Source organism: Malaya genurostris, chromosome 2 (genome assembly GCF_030247185.1).
Source record: "Malaya genurostris strain Urasoe2022 chromosome 2, Malgen_1.1, whole genome shotgun sequence".
In the NCBI taxonomy this organism is placed as follows: domain Eukaryota; kingdom Metazoa; phylum Arthropoda; class Insecta; order Diptera; family Culicidae; genus Malaya; species Malaya genurostris.
This window is the reverse complement of record NC_080571.1, coordinates 174,604,303-174,620,854: the sequence shown is the minus strand read 5'-3', so window position 1 is coordinate 174,620,854 and position 16,552 is coordinate 174,604,303. Positions and strand designations below refer to the sequence as shown.

At 38.8% G+C, this 16,552-nt stretch overlaps 1 protein-coding gene across 6 annotated transcripts in view; it reads right to left on the bottom strand.

Moving 5' to 3' along the window:
- The window catches only part of LOC131432461 (uncharacterized), a 567,367-nt gene that overhangs the window by 138,445 nt on the left and 412,370 nt on the right, over positions 1-16,552 (bottom strand). The window lies entirely within an intron of this gene.

Genomic DNA, 16,552 nt, shown 5'->3' with positions numbered 1-16,552 from the left:
TTTATATCTATTTTTTGCTCACGATATAATGCCACCGTGCCCACCGTGCATTTCTCACACCACCTCAATTAGGTTTTTTATCGTGACGACACAAATGAACAATTATTCATCCTTGACAGTTCAGCGGTACTGTTTACAAACAAGCTTAAACAAAAATCGAAGAGCACATCTAAAACAATCATCTTTACACTTTGCAACTAGTCACTTTTTTTTAATAAATATCAAAAACAAACCGTATTCAATCGTGAACAAATGTTTTGAAACTTTATTTAGGCGATACGGACCGTAAATGATCAGATCCAATTTGTCAATAAACAAACAAAAAAAATCTCTGTTTACAAACAGTACTGCTGAACTGTCAAAATGTGTTCATCCGATTGAGGTTAGCTGTGACGGTAAAAAACCTAATACGAAACAGCAGCGCGCAAGCAATAAAAAAAAATGCAGAAAAGTTTATGAAAACTTTTTCAATTTTCGGTTGTTTTCGCTAAAATTTTATAATTTTGAGTTGCATTTTCAGATTCTTTGTGAAATTCTGCTACAAATACTACTTTTCAGTTCTAAAATTATCCACGTGAGACGGAACAGCGACCGTTTATACATTTCAAAAACCAATTACGGCTCGGCAAAGCAAAATTTCAAAATTCTAAGAATACTTAGTTATGATAAATTTGATTTCGAAAACTTAAGTGTTTTTGGTTTTTCGAAAATCGGTCTAGTTTTTGAATAATTGATCAAAAACGCGATTTTCGCATTCCGCTACATTTCACCTTAAGGTGAAATGTAGCGTCATAAAATGCGCGCAAAATTTCATCCGCTTTAGTTGAACGAACCGTCGCACAAAGCATACCACGAAAAACGGACACATGGAAACAAGAACTTTTTACAATGATTGAGCGCAGTGGGCTTAGCTCTCGTTATATTGGCTTGTAAAAAAGACTGGACGAAATGGATTTTTGAATTCTTCACACTTTGAATATATCCTAATTCAATCGTTATTGTTAGTGATTACTCTTACACTAGAGCTATAAATCATGAGTAATTATGAGTGACTAACATGAGGTTATATGTATATGTATTGACCAACTGAATTGCTGAATACGAAATGACGAACTATCTGTTTCCTTTTGTGCGTCTTGTTTCAAGAATAAAAATCCATCTACTACAGGACCGCTTTCACGTTTCAATGGGTCCGGGCTCAAGCAATATTTGTGTGAAGACCCCCGAGAACAAGTGATGAGAGCAAAAAAGGTCCCGGTTATATCATTTAATTTATTTTTTTTGGTCGATTGACCCGGGGCCTGTGTAAAAGCGGCCCTGATCTACTGACACTTGCACTCAAAGCATAGTTTGTGCAACCGGTATGATGAAATATTCACATACACAGCCGAAGAAATTTCAAACCAAGCCAAAGAGGCCGACTCATGTGTGTGCAATAATAAAAAGCGGCACATTTTCTCGGACATCACTAGCTTGGGTTGTGAGAACTTAGATTGAAATGAACAAACTTTATAGTACCATATACTACCATTAACTTTTTTCCGGAAGCGACTTTCGGAATTATATAGTCTAGAAATGTCTGTTTCAACGATAACGAACCGAAGACCAAACAGCCTCTGGCCTCCGGTGCCAGAAATCATCAAATAATAATTTCATAGATTACATTTTTAATACATTCCAATTATAACTAATAGTTCATCATACCATTCAGTTAAAATTATTAAGTGAATCTTTTCTCAAGCACATATTTGGGGATCGAAATTGAATATAAAATTATTTCGTGGTTCTTCATTATTCAATCGATTTTGAAAGCAAAATCAAGCGTTGATTCATTGTATTCATAATAATTGAAAAACCAATCAATTCCAATAAGTTTTCCATGCTGACTGGCTCGAAGCTTACCCTCAATGTTTATCACTTTGTTTGTATATCATGTTAATGAACGATAATACTTGGCTTGTATTCATTTCATTCAGTAGCTTGCTACAATCTAAAATAATACCTGTTATACGATATCACACAGCCAGGCTTTATTGCTTCAGCAATATCAATGCACTGAACTCAACAGAATTGGACATTATTAGCATTATAAATGACAGTTACTTAGAAAATAAACAATTTCTTACAATACCCATTTTATTGTATTCAACTCGTTTCTATTTCAACACAAAACCCAATGCTGCATAAATTCGCGTCATAATTTTATATGTATTTTTGCTCACGATATAATGCCACCGTGCTCACCGTGCATTTCTCACACCACCTCAATACGAAACAGCAGCGCGCAAGCAATAAAAAAATGCAAAAAAGTTTATGTAAACTTTTTCAATTTTCGGTTGTTTTAGCTAAAATTTTATAATTTTGAGTTGCATTTTCAGATTCTTTGTGAAATTCTGCTACAAACACTACTTTTCAGTTCTAAAATCATCCCCGTGGGACGGAACAGTGACCGTTTATTCATTTCAAAAACCAATTACGGCTCGGCAAAGCAAAATTTCAAAATTCTAAGAATACTTAGTTATGATAAATTTGATTTCGAAAACTTAAGTGTTTTTGGTTTTTTGAAAATCGGTCTAGTTTTTGAATAATTGATCAAAAACGCGATTTTCGCATTCCGCTACATTTCACCTTAAGGTGAAATGTAGCGTCATAAAATGCGCGCAAAATTTTATCCGCTTCAGTTGAACGAACCGCCGCACAAAGCATATCAAGAAAAACGGACACATAGAAACAAAAACTTTTTTCAATGATTGAGCGCAGTGGGTTTACCTCTCGTTATATTGGCTTGATAAAAAGACTGGACGAAATGGATTTTTGAATCCTTCACACTTCGAATATATGCTAATTAAATCGTTATTGTTAGTGATTACTCTTACACTAGAGCTATAAATCATGAGTAATTATGAATGACTAACATGAGGTTATATGTATATGTATTGAATAACTTGCTAACCATGTGTATGCCTGAGCTTAGTAGCAAACATGGATTCTTCTTCAAAAGAACGATTGAAGACAAGCGAACATTCAAGTGTTTTCGATATCTTTGCAGTAGTTCACCAGGCCCTTCCCGCCGATGAGACAGAATTTACGTGAAAGTATTTACTTGATTCGCATGAGTTCATCTTACCATGCAGTTAAAATTATTTAGTGAACCTTTTCTCAAGCACATATTTGGGGCACGAAATTAAATGCAAAGTTATTTCGTAGTTCATTATTATTCAATCGATTTTGAAAGGAAAATCAAGCGTTGATTCATTGTATTCATAATAATTGGAAAACCAATGAATTCCAATAAGTTTTCCATGCTGACTGGCTCGAAGCTGACTTTCAATTTTTATCACATTGTTTGTATCACAGGTTAATGAACGATAATACTTGGCTTGTATTCATTTCATTCAGAAGCCTGTCAATGATGAAGTTATAGTTTTGCTATTAAAATTGATGCAATCTAAAATAGTACCTGTTATACGATATTACACAGCCAAGCTTTATTGCTTCAGCAACATCAATGCATTGAACTCAACAGAATTGGACATTATTAGCATTATAAATGACAGTTACTTAGAAAATAAACGATTTCTTACAATACCCATTTTATTGTATTCAACACGTTTTTATTTTAACACAAAACCCAATGCTGCATAAATTCGCGTCATTATTTTATATGTAATTTTTGCTCACGATATAATGCCACTGTGCCCACCGTGCATTTCTCACACCACCTCAATACGAAACAGCAGCGCGAAAGCAATAAAAAAAATGCGGAAAAGTTTATGTAAACTTTTTCAAATTTCAGTTGTTTTGGCTAATATTTCATAATTTTGAGTTGCATTTTCAGATTCTTTGTGAAATTCTGCTACAAACACTACTTTTCAGTTCTAAAATCATCCCCGTGGAAAGGAACAGTAACCGTTTATACATTTCAAAAACCAATTACGGCTCGGCAAAGCAAAATTTCAAAATTCTAAGAATACTTAGTTATGATAAATTTGATTTCGAAAACTTCAGTGTTTTTGGTTTTTTGAAAATCGGTCTAGTTTTTGAATAATTGATCAAAAACACGATTTTCGCATTCCGCTACATTTCACCTTAAGCGCAGCTTTCGCATCAAATTGGTCGATTATTGGTGGTTTTTTAAGGTTTCCAGAAATATCATCAGGCATTTTAAAGCCTAATAATGGAAAATTAAATTTAAAGTCATATAATTAACATTAAAATAAATATATTTTTCGAGTAATTCAAGCTTATGCCAGACTACCCTGAACAAATCAAACCATCTTCAAACCAGTCTAAGGTTCTAACAAACTCTGAAAAGCCAATTTCAGCTGTCAAAGAAGAAAATTAAACATTCCTTGCAAACGGCGGATAAGATAAGAGCTTTGAGACTGAGACAAATTTTGATGAAGTTAGGAGAATCATTGGCTGACACTCAAAAACATGAATGCTCCTAAGAATTCTTTAAAAATTATTAAACATGTTACCTGATGTTACTTTTACCATTATGCATACTTATTCTGAAATTTAATAGAAATCCAGCAGAAGCATCCATATTATCTTTACTTTAATTTGAACATTCATTGTGCTGTTATTGATGACAACTAAGAAAGCTCTTGTTGATTCAAAATTCCTGTCAAACCCTTACAAAAAGCGTTGAATGAAACATGGGGTGTTGGCCCCATTCTCATTGGATTCAACCTGTGTGGGGCAATAAGATGTTTTAAAACTTGTACTGAACTTCTCGTTCAAATGTTAAATTGAGTATTGTCTCAAACTTTTCATTTGTTGTATCAGACGAATCATGATGCTGAAAAATCGTTACTGAGATCAGGGCTGGTAAATTTTTTCCCGGATTTGCACTTAAATTCCCGACTTTTTCCCGGTTTTTCCCGGTGAAACCAAATTCCCGACTTTTTCCCGGTTTTCCCGGTCACTTGCCACCCTGATATCCAGGGAAGCCATCTCATGTACTTCACTAGTTCTTATCCAAGGGGGTAGATTTAGGATCATCTTTAAGATCTTACTTTGAATGCGCTGAAGCCTAAGTTTGTGTGTTCGTGCACAGCCCCGCCAAACAGGGACTGCGTATTCAATTGCCAGATAGATGATTTATTTATAGACAGCCATCTGGTTCTTCAGGCACAGTTTAGATGTTCTACAAATCAGCGGATACAGAGACCTAATGAGTATGCTGCATTTTTGAACGATTTTGTCACCATGTGACCTGAATATCAGATGTCAATCAAAGGTGAGTCCTACATTGATAACTTCGTCGGACCATTGAATGACCTCATCACCGAATCGTATTCGACATTCGTCTGATGGAACAAGTTTTGGAGATCTTGAATTAGGAAACAAGATGACCTAAGTTTTTGCTGCATTGATCACAATTTTTCAGCTTGAAAAATATTCAGTTAGAGCGTCCAGACCTGTCTATGTTTATTCTTCAGAGCATTAATGACACGACCTTTGTAAAGAATGGCAGTATCATCAGCAAATTGTGACAAAACACCACCACCCGGAAGGGGTGGGATGTCTGATGTAAAAATGTTGTATAGAATGGGACCTAGGATACTTCCTTGGGGTACACAAGCAGAAATAGTAAATCTTTCTGAAAGTGCATTATTCAGAGAAACCAGGAATGCTCTATCTGCAAGATAATTTTTGATAATGTTAATAAGATACATGGAAAAATTATACCGATGCAGTTTAAACAACAGGCCATCGTTCCTAATATTGCCATGGCAGTCGTTTTGGACTCTGATTTGTTTTGCTGGATGACGTTGTTAACCTTTGTGAGTTGGTGGATGGTGGATCTTCCTTTCCGGAACCCAAACTGTTCTTCCAGTAATATATCCTGTTGATCTGCGAAAGCAAGAATTCGCCTTTGTATTGACTTCTCAAACAGCTTAGATAGGGCAGAAAGTAAGCTGATGGGCCGATAGCTCTTGGAAAAGGAAGGATCTTTACCCGGTTTCAAAACTGGAATAACTTTAGCTAACTTCCACTTTGAAGGGAAGTAACCAAGCTCCCAGCACCTGTTAAAAATTTTAGCTAAGAAAACAAATGAGCGAATACTCAAATGTTTCAGCTCAATGCTGAATGTGTTGTCGAAACCGGGGGCCTTCATATTTTTGGATTTTTTCACAAAAGCCATCAGCTCATTCGAAGTGACTCTACTTTCCTCAGGAACTAAATTGTCATATTGGTCAACCTCAGCTACGCTATCAGCAACGGCTCTTTCATGTGGACTAACAATGTTGAGTCCTAAATTGTGATAACATACAAACTGCTGGCCTAGCGCATTTGCCTTCTCTACTGGTATGATTAAAGGTATTCCTTCAGTTGCGTCCTGGGGTGACATCAGAGGAGGAATAGGCTTCGGTTTTTTTCTTAAGCACCTTCGTTAAGGACCAAAAGGGCTTTGAATGTGGAAGAATTTCTCGAAGCTTTTGCTGGAATTTCCTGTTGCGAAGCTCAGATATCCTTTCCTGGATTATCCTAGTTAAGTTGTTATAAGAAGTCTTCCTATCTAGGATGCCAGTTCGTTGATACTGCCTGCGGTAGATATTTCGAAGTCGGATGAGTTTCTTGGTGACACTGTCAATTTGAAGAGAGGAACTCGACATATGTTGTACTGGAACCGTCTTATCACGAGCGACTGTGATTGAATGCTGGAAGGAAGATAAGGCCGCATCGATTTCCATCGGGGAATCTAGTGGCAAATCGATATTAATAAGTTGGTCGGCGATTTGTTGAAATTGGACCCAGTCGGTGCGATAATAGTTCCTCCGAGGTTGAATAGGTACTGCTTCTGGTGAAAATCCTAACGTCAATATTACTGGAAAGTGGTCGGAAGATAGCTCATTGAAGACAACCGGAGAGTAGTATATGGCGATGTTGCTGATACATATATCCAAAATGGAATGATCTCCTGATCTGGAAAGTCGCGTTGGTTGATCCGGAGCGAGGATGTACGGCAAGTACGAATCCGTTTCGATTCTGTCTTTTGTTTCCCCACAGCTCATGCCGTGCGTTCAGGTCCCCAGTAATGAAAAATTTGTTCTGTCGTCGAGTGAGCATAGCCAGATCTCGCTTCAATGATCCACACGTAACATCTCGAAGGTTGGTTTGTTTGTGGCAGTACGCTGCAATGATGATGATGGATCCCATCGTCGTTGTAATCTCAATTCCGATGGCTTCTATTAGTTGCAATTTAAAGGCTGACAGAAGCCTGTGCTGAATGGATCGTTTAATGGCAATGGCAACTCCCCCTCCTCTGGTAGTTGTCCTGTCCAGCCTGGGAATCCTGTAATTGGAAAGAAAAATAGAAATTTCAGATTTAAGCTGAGTTTCAGTTAAAATAGCAATATCGGCATTCTTCTCTTCTTGAAAGAAGTCGGATAATTCAGCAGTTTTGCTCCTGAGTGAGCAAGCATTCCAATTTACTACAACCAACTTATTATATTACATATTCGATGATGAATTTGCCTAAGGCGTTGATTTGATCTAACCGCGTTCTGCAGTTTCGTAGTTTTGTTGTCATTGTTTCAAAAATGACGATCAGTTGTTTAGCAGAGAATAAGTCACCAGAGTCACCCTTTGCTTGTGGTTGATTATTACCCCATCCAGGAGGGATTTTCGAGGAAGATTCTATTTGTGATCCAGTGGCTGAATCTTTTGGATTGCTGCGAGGAAGTGGCGGCAAATTTGGAATATCCCTCTTTGGTGTGAGCCGTGGGAAAATAATTTCATCCTTCTGTGGAACATTCTTGCGCGTTGATTGTTTACGGGACGAGTGTTGTTGAATTTTTGTGAACTCAGCACGTTTGGGACACGATTTGCTAGTAGATGGATGGTCGCCATCACAGTTCACACCTTTTACAGCGATGTCATCTAGTAGACAATCGTTGGTATTGTGTGAATCGGCACATTTCCCGCACCGACTTTTCATGTGGCAATTCCTCGCTCCATGGCCGTAATTCAAACAGTTCGTGCACTGTGTGACATCCCGATGTACCGGTTTATACTTTTGCCATTCGATGATTATATGAAATAACAATTTTATGGTTTCCAGTTGACTCATGGTGATGGAGCCCTTCTCCAGATAAGTACAGTTGATCTCGATACTTTTTGTCCGTGTTATGTCGCTTCATTTTAAACACCATCAAAGGCTTTAGTCCAGCCTCCGACAGTGCCTGCTTTAGTTCGGCTTCCATCATTTCGGGCAGTCCTCGAAGTACAACCTTCATAGGTTTATTGGCGGCAATATCGTGTGTGAAGTATTCCGCTTTTGTCTGCTTCAGGTACAATTCCACTCCTTTGTAGTGGTTAAAGCCGGAACAGTTTTTTTGTAGCCTTCAGTACATAAACGAATTGTTGCCTGTAGTCCTTTGCTGATCAGCGTGTTGAAATTCGCGCCTAGAGTTGGTGGGAAGCCCTTCAGGTAGGAAGGCGGCATTTTTTCCTTCTTCTGCAGTTCCTCTTCGACATCAACTGGCAGATCAGCGTATTGGTTGTTACTCTGCAAACAGTCGTTTACCTGAACATCACTTGGCTTCAGACGCTTAGCATCCTTTGGATCCTTCTCGGATCTATGACGCGTTTTACCCATAGCTTGGGTAGGTAGAAAGCTGCGAATAAAAGATAAAACAAAATTGAAATTAGTCGTAGTAGGTTATTCATCTATCCACATCGAGTGTTAAATGACGAATTGGCTTCCAGTAGAAGGAGTTTTGAGCGCTGTATGACAAAACAATGCTTGGGAGCAACCTGAAACACGATTTTTTATATTGTTACATACAATTGTTTCTAAGTACCAAACAGGCTGTGTACAGCATCAGTTTTCATGACATTTTGCTGCGGACCGATTTTAGCACGGTTCGTTTTTGGCAACATAATCGTTCGAATATGACATATGTAAACCAGATGATGACAGCATTTTCGAGTTGAAAGCAATTCCATAATTACATTGATTTAAACTACTTACAGCAATAAATGCTGGAAGAACATAACTTCCTTATACCATTCGAATCAGTTCGTCGAGATCAGCAAATGCGTGTGAGACAAATAATTTCACTCAATTTTCTCGGATATGACTCAACCGTTTTCTACAAACTCAGATTCATATGAAAAGTCGTATGCTCCCAAACAAGGTTCCTGAATTACGTTTGGTTCCGAAATCTGGTTCCGGAGCTACAGGATGACATGTGAAACGAAATTAAAATTGTGTAACTCATTTTTTTTGTAGATGGCTGAACCGATCTAAGATTCGAATGAAGTCTAAGAATTATCTAAGATTCAAATGAAAAGTCTTAAGATTCTATAAAACATCTTGCTTTTCAGTCAGATCCAACTTCCGATTTCGGGGATACTTGGTGATTAGTATAAATGTCTATTTCACATAAATTAATCAGTTTTATCGGGTTTGCAGATTTGGATAGTGGATAATTAAATAAACTTATTTCAGTTTCAGTGGTATTCAGTTTTCGCTCCGGACTATATTCGCAATACGGTTTCTCAAAGATCTACACTGATTTTTAAACATTTTGAAACAAATGTAAACTTTAACATACTGCTACTGAGGTGAATTTATCTGACTTCGGCTACACCAATTTTCGAATTCCGGTTCCAGTATCGAATTGTTTCTCAAAGCTCAATCGTTTTCTCAGAAAAGGTCAAATCAAATTTCCAAAACAAAAATTCAAATTAAAGAATTTTTGGTCCCATAAAAAATTAATGAATTTCATCCAATTCTGACTTCCGATTGTAGAATTACGGGGTGAGGAGTTTTTAAAATTCAAACCAATATAGAAGGTGACAGTTGGACTTAAAACTATTTATTCGTCATATTAATTTAAGGCCATACAAATCGTTCCGGGTTGAAGACTGTCCCAGAAAGTATATACGAACTTTCATTTCGCTGTAAATAATTCACAAGTGTTAGATATTCAAATTTTATTCGGTATACTGATAATATTAGACTACAACAACATAATATTATTACAATGGCCCCTCCTTACAGCGATCGTATCTATCGATGGCTGAAATACCTACAGAAATCGAGAATATGATCACTATACTCCAGTGGAATTGCAGAAGTATCATCCCAAAATTAGATTCTTTCAAATTTTTGATAAATTCGCGTAACTGCGACGTATTTTCATTGTGTGAAACATGGCTCACTTCAAATATAAACTTTGACTTCCACAATTTCAACATTATACGCCTGGATCGAGGAGACTCCTATGGAGGGGCTCTTTTAGGGATCAAAAAGTGCTATTCATTTTATCGAATTAACCTCCCCTTGATCCCGGGCCTTGAAGTTGTTGCTTGCCAAAGCAGAATTAGAGGCAAAGATCTTTGTATAGCTTCTATCTACATACCTCCCAGAGCCTCGATAGGGCATCGACGACTTGCAGACATCATGGAGCTTCTTCCCACTCCGCGGTTAGTTTTAGGAGACTTTAACTCGCATGGTACGGGGTGGGGCTGCCTATATGATGATAACCGTTCTTCGTTAATTTATGATCTGTGCGACAACTTCAATTAGACAATTTTAAATACGGGTGAAATGACACGCAATCCAAGACCGCCAGCCCGCTCTAGTGCGCTGGACTTATCCCTTTGCTCGACATCACTACAGCTAGATTGCAAGTGGAAGGTAATCCCTGATCCCCACGGTAGTGATCACTTGCCGATTTTGGTTTCAATATCCACTGGTGCACAAACACCGACATCAGTCGATATGACATATGATCTCACGAAAAACATCGACTGGAATTCCTACTCGACCGCGGTATCCCAAGCTCTTGAAACGAAACAACCAGATTCGCTTGAAGAAGAATACAAATCCCTAGCTGACTTGATCCTCAACGCCGCGATTCAAGCCCAGACCAAACGAGTACCCAAAACTACAATCACTACGCGACCTTCAACCCCATGGTGGGATAAAGAGTGCTCGGAAATATATAAAACAAAATCATCCGCGTATAAAAAATTCGGGAACAGTGGCAAGCGCGAAGACTACGAAAAATATGCATCATTAGAAAAGACCATGAAAAATCTGATTAAAGCAAAAAAAAAAAGGTTACTGGCGTCGGTTCGTCAATGGCCTATCTAGGGAAACATCGATGACCACTCTGTGGAATACAGCCCGTCGTATGAGAAATGCAACCACTAATAACTAACCCGTAGAATATTCAAATCGCTGGATATTTGACTTCGCCAAGAAAGTTTGCCCGGATTTTGTTCGGGAATCGAATACCTATCGTGTCGCGTCCTCTCGATACACTGAAAACGATACCCCCTTTACGATGACGGAGTTTTCTCTTGCCCTCTTATCGTGCAACAACAATGCCCCAGGGCGTGATAAAATAAAATTCAATTTGCTTAAAAATCTTCCCGATATCGCGAAAAAACGTCTGTTGAACTTGTTCAACAAGTTCGTCGAACAGAACTTTGTTCCTCAAGACTGGAGACAAGTGAGGGTTATCGCTATTCAGAAACCGGACAAACCAGCCTCCAACCACAACTCGTATCGGCCGATTGCAATGCTTTCCTATATTCGGAAACTGCTGGAAAAAATGATTCTGTTTCGTCTCGATGAATGGATGGAAACAAGTGGCTTGCTTTCAGATACACAATTTGGCTTCCGTAAAGGCAAAGGAACGAACGATTGCCTTGCGCTGCTTTCTACAGAAATTCAAATGGCATTCGCCCACAAGAAGCAAATGGCATCAGTATTCTTGGACATAAAGGGGGCTTTTGATTCAGTTTCCATAAAAATTCTCTCGGAGAAACTGCACAAGCATGGTCTTTCCCCACTTCTCAACAATTTTTTGCACAACTTATTATCGGAAAAGCACATGTTTTTTACACATGAAGACTTGACCTCACGAATTAGTTACATGGGCCTTCCCCAGGGCTCATGCCTCAGCCCCCTTCTTTATAACTTTTACGTCAATGACATCGATGAATGTCTTGAAAATTCTTGCACGTTAAGGCAACTTGTAGATGATGGCGAGGTGTCTATTATAGGATCCAAGTCTACCGACCTGCAAGGACCATTACAAACTACCTTAGACACTTTGTCTACATGGGCTCTAAAGCTGGGTATCGAATTCTCCACGGAGAAAACTGAGTTGGTAGTATTTTATACGAAGCGTGAACCTGCACAACTACAGCTTCAACTAATGGATCAAACCATAGCTCAGGCCTTCACATTCAAATACCTCGGAGTCTGGTTCGATTCCAAAGGTACCTGGGGATGTCACATTAGGTATCTGAAACGAAAATGCCAAAAAAGAATCAACTGTCTACGTACAGTGACCGGGACTTGGTGGGGAGCTCACCCAACAGATCTTATAAGGCTGTACCAAACAACGATATTGTCAGTGATGGAGTATGGATGTTTCTGTTTCCGTTCAGCCGCGAAAATAAACTTTTTCAAGCTGGAGAGAGTCCAGTATCGTTGCTTGCGTATAGCCTTGGCTTGTATGCAGTCTACTCATACGGGGAGTCTCGAGGTACTGGCGGGAATTCTCCCGTTGAAAAACCGTTTGTGGGATCTCTCATATCGACAACTCATTCGATGTAGCGTTTTAAACCCGTTGGTTATCGATAACTTTGAACGGCTAGTCGAGCTTAATTCTCAGACCCGATTTATGACATTGTACTTTGATTTCATGTCACGTAACAATAATTCTTCTTCCTACAATCCTCACAGTGTTCGTTTCTATGATACTTCTAATTCTACGGTGTTTTTCGACACATCCATGAAAAAAGATATTTATGGAATCCCGGATCACGTATGCCCTCAAGTGATCCCAAATATTTTTAATGACAAATTTAGAGAAGTCGACTGTAATAAAATGTTTTACACTGACGGATCACATCTCGACGGGTCCACTGGCTTCGGTATTTTTAATGAAAATTTCACCGCCTCCTATAAACTCAGTGATCCGGCTTCAGTTTACGTCGCAGAACTAGCTGCAATTCAGTATACCCTTGAGATCATTGAAACTTTGCCCACAGACCACTACTTCATTGTATCGGACAGTCTCAGCTCTATCGAGGCTCTTCGCTCAGTGAAGCCTGGAAAGTACTCGCCGTATTTCCTGGGGAAAATACGGGAACAACTGAGTGCTTTATCTGAAAAATCATACCGGATTACCTTGGTTTGGGTCCCATCACATTGTTCCGTAAGGGGTAATGAGATGGCGGACTCACTGGCCAAGGTGGGCGCATTACAAGGTGAAACCTATGAAAGACCAATCTGCTTCAATGAATTTTTCAGTCGTTCTCGTCAAGAGGCACTCGTCAGCTGGCAAACCTCCTGGAATGATGGATATCTAGGACGGTGGTTACATTCCATTATACCGCAGGTATTGACGAAAGCTTGGTTCCGAGGGTTGGATGTGAACCGGGACTTTATTCGCACAATGTCAAGACTTATGTCCAACCACTCTTTGCTCAAAGCGCATATTCATCGTGTTGGCCTTAGTGAGAGTAATCTTTGCGTTTGCGGAGACGGTTATCATGACATCGAGCATGTTGTTTGGGTGTGCTCCGAGTATTGCGACGTCAGACTCCAGCTAATTGATTCCCTTCGCGCCCGAGGTAGACCACCTTATGTTCCAGTCCGTGACGTTTTGGCAACCCGAGATCTGCTTTACATGACCTACCTCTATAACTTCCTCAAAGCTATAAACGTGCAAATCTAGTTCCCTCTCTTTCTCTTTCTTTCTTCTACAGTGGTACTACCCCAAACGAACTAAACACTGGTCAAGCTGAATTGCTGGAAACCATCCATAAATGACACAACAACATCAAAGTACACCAACAAAGCATCCGAGTTTAGTATAGTCTCTTCCTCGTTACAATCTGGAGAACGTCGAGAACCCGGAAATGCAAAGTGTGTTTAAAAGATGCAAGCTATTAATGAATGATTTGTAATATCAAAATATGTTCAAAATCAATACAGTATAGGTCCCACCCTCCTGACACTCCTTTACTAACTCTAGGGGAGCAGGTCGCCCCATAATACGGCTTCCACTCTTTTCCACCTAACAACAAGACAATCGGCCACGTTAAGCTAACGCAAATGAGCCCAATAAAAATTGTATTATAAAAAAAAAACATAATATTATTCTCAACATTGCTACTTAGCCATTGTAGACTAGCTGGCGCACCTACTTGCGAACGTTCCTCATTAAATTCCGTACAGACTTCTTGGCGACAAGTTTTGACACTTTTTTTTAATCTTTTTCGGACTGTTGAATGGTTTCGGCTGCCGAGACATGTTTCCTAAGATGTGTCTTAGTTAATGCCCAAAATTCCTCAATTGTTCGAAGTTGAGGGCAATTTGGTGGATTCATGTCTTTTGGGACGAAAGTGACATTTTTGGTAGTATACCATTCTACCGTTGATTTCGAGTAGTGACAAGAAGCAAGATCTGGTCAGAAGACAACGGATCCTTGTGGCTTCGAATCATGGGTAGAAGTCGTTTTGGAAACATTCCTTGATGTATATTTCGCTGTTCATTGAATCAGTGGTGATCAAGGGTTTCGAAATCTTACCGCAGCTACAAATTGATTGCTAGACCATAGTTTTCATACCAAATTTTTCGACTTCAATCGATGTCTCGGACTGGTTTAACACTTGCCCTTCTCGCACCGTATAATATTGTGGTCCCTTCAAAGATTTGTAATCGAGTTTCACGTAGGTTTCGTCGTCCATGATTATGCAGTTCAAATTTCCAGCAAGAATCGTATTGTACAGCTTTCAAACCCTCGGCCTGATCGATGCTTCTTGTTTCGGATTACATTTTGGTTGTTTCTGCTTCTTATAGGTTCGAAAATTCATACGTCCTTTACACGAAGAACATTTGGCTTCGAAGTGCCCACTTTTTTGGCCACATCCCTAACTGAATCCTCCTTCTTTTGCTCGAACGGCTTCAGTTTACGTTTATCCAACTGAGGATTAGCAGGACCTTTTTTAGACCCATTTTCGGGTTATCCTGAAAGGTGTTATCCTCACCGAACTTCCTGATTGCATTTCACACGGGTTTTTCATTTAATCCTTCCATTTTTGCTACCTTTCTCAGTGACAGTCCGCGTTCTGTGCACCATTTGTACACAAATTTTCGATGTAGTTCTGCTGAAAGTCCTCGCATTTCGAAACAAACTAATGAAAACGAATAAACAACTGCACAAGTGGTTAATGAAGAGTGTAAACATCAGGACGCAGCCATAAAAATTGACAGATTCTGAACCATTGCGAAGTGGCAGCGGTTTTTGGTTGCGTCCATACTTTCTGGGACAGTCTTTATGCTGGTTCCTAAATACCGGCTCTGGATTTACCGTAAATAACCGTAAACTCTAAAGCGGAAGTTACTTCGACATATTATGGAATGTTCAATCCTATATTACACGTTTAGATTCAAATTCGATCCGATTTGCAGTTGTGACACTACAGGATAGTGAGTGATTAAAATCTGAAATTTCCGTTTGAAACAACGGTCATTAAAATAATGAAGAACTAAAACACCGAAATATATTCATGCAGAATAATACATGCGGATTGATAAAAAAAGGTATCATCTCACTGCTAGGTGGCTTAAGCACGTTTTTTTATATGTAGAATGTGTTTGCAAAAATTTGTGCAGTAGTGTTTGAATGACGATTTACACGGTCTTTCAAAACCTGCTTTCGAGAGAAACGTTTAAAGTGTTTTGTCTATAAAATCAATCGAAAATCAAATTTATTATTGAAGGAAGTCCGTAGGGTTTAACATTTTCAATCGAAGCAGTAATCTTTGGCTTGTGCGCCGAGCTCTTACTTTTTCGCAGTATGAGATAAGCAAAGATAAAGGCCCGTAACTTGTTGAGTTTTGTTCCGATAGGCTTGAAAATTTCACATAATATTTTTAAAATGCTTTATTATAAGAAAATACAAAGAAAAAAAGAAATGATTTTTCAAAGTGTTAGACCCTACCCGCCCCTTAAGACATAGTGCCGCCTTGAGCTAGTTTTAAATATGATCAGTATCTAACGAAGAAAACAGATTGGAAAACTGGCATGCGAATGCAATTATGTAATGAAAACCTCGAAAATGTTACCACAGAGACGGGACCAGCATCCGTAGCTAGCTAACCGGGGAAACTAACCTGCATATGAAAACACATGAAGAGAAAGTCTAATTGAATAGACGGAACCCATGCATGCTTCTCTGTACTTAATTATTACCGAGTTCGTATTATAGTTCAATATCTACGGAAACAAATCCAACAGAACACACGTACTACAACTGATCGTACGTGTATATATTTCCATTTCTACTTTGTCACCGACACTGATACGAAATTTTTGTTTCGTCTATTTCGGTACCTATTGGGATCCACATCAGCGTCATAGGGTAAGAGTTATTAGGAGCACTTCATATACGAGGTCTGTTCAAAAAGTTCCCGGAATTTTTTAATTGCGCGCGTCTGGAGAGTCCGGTGGTCAATTTTTTTTATTGTGTTGGTACATATGTCCCTAATGTATGGTGAAATT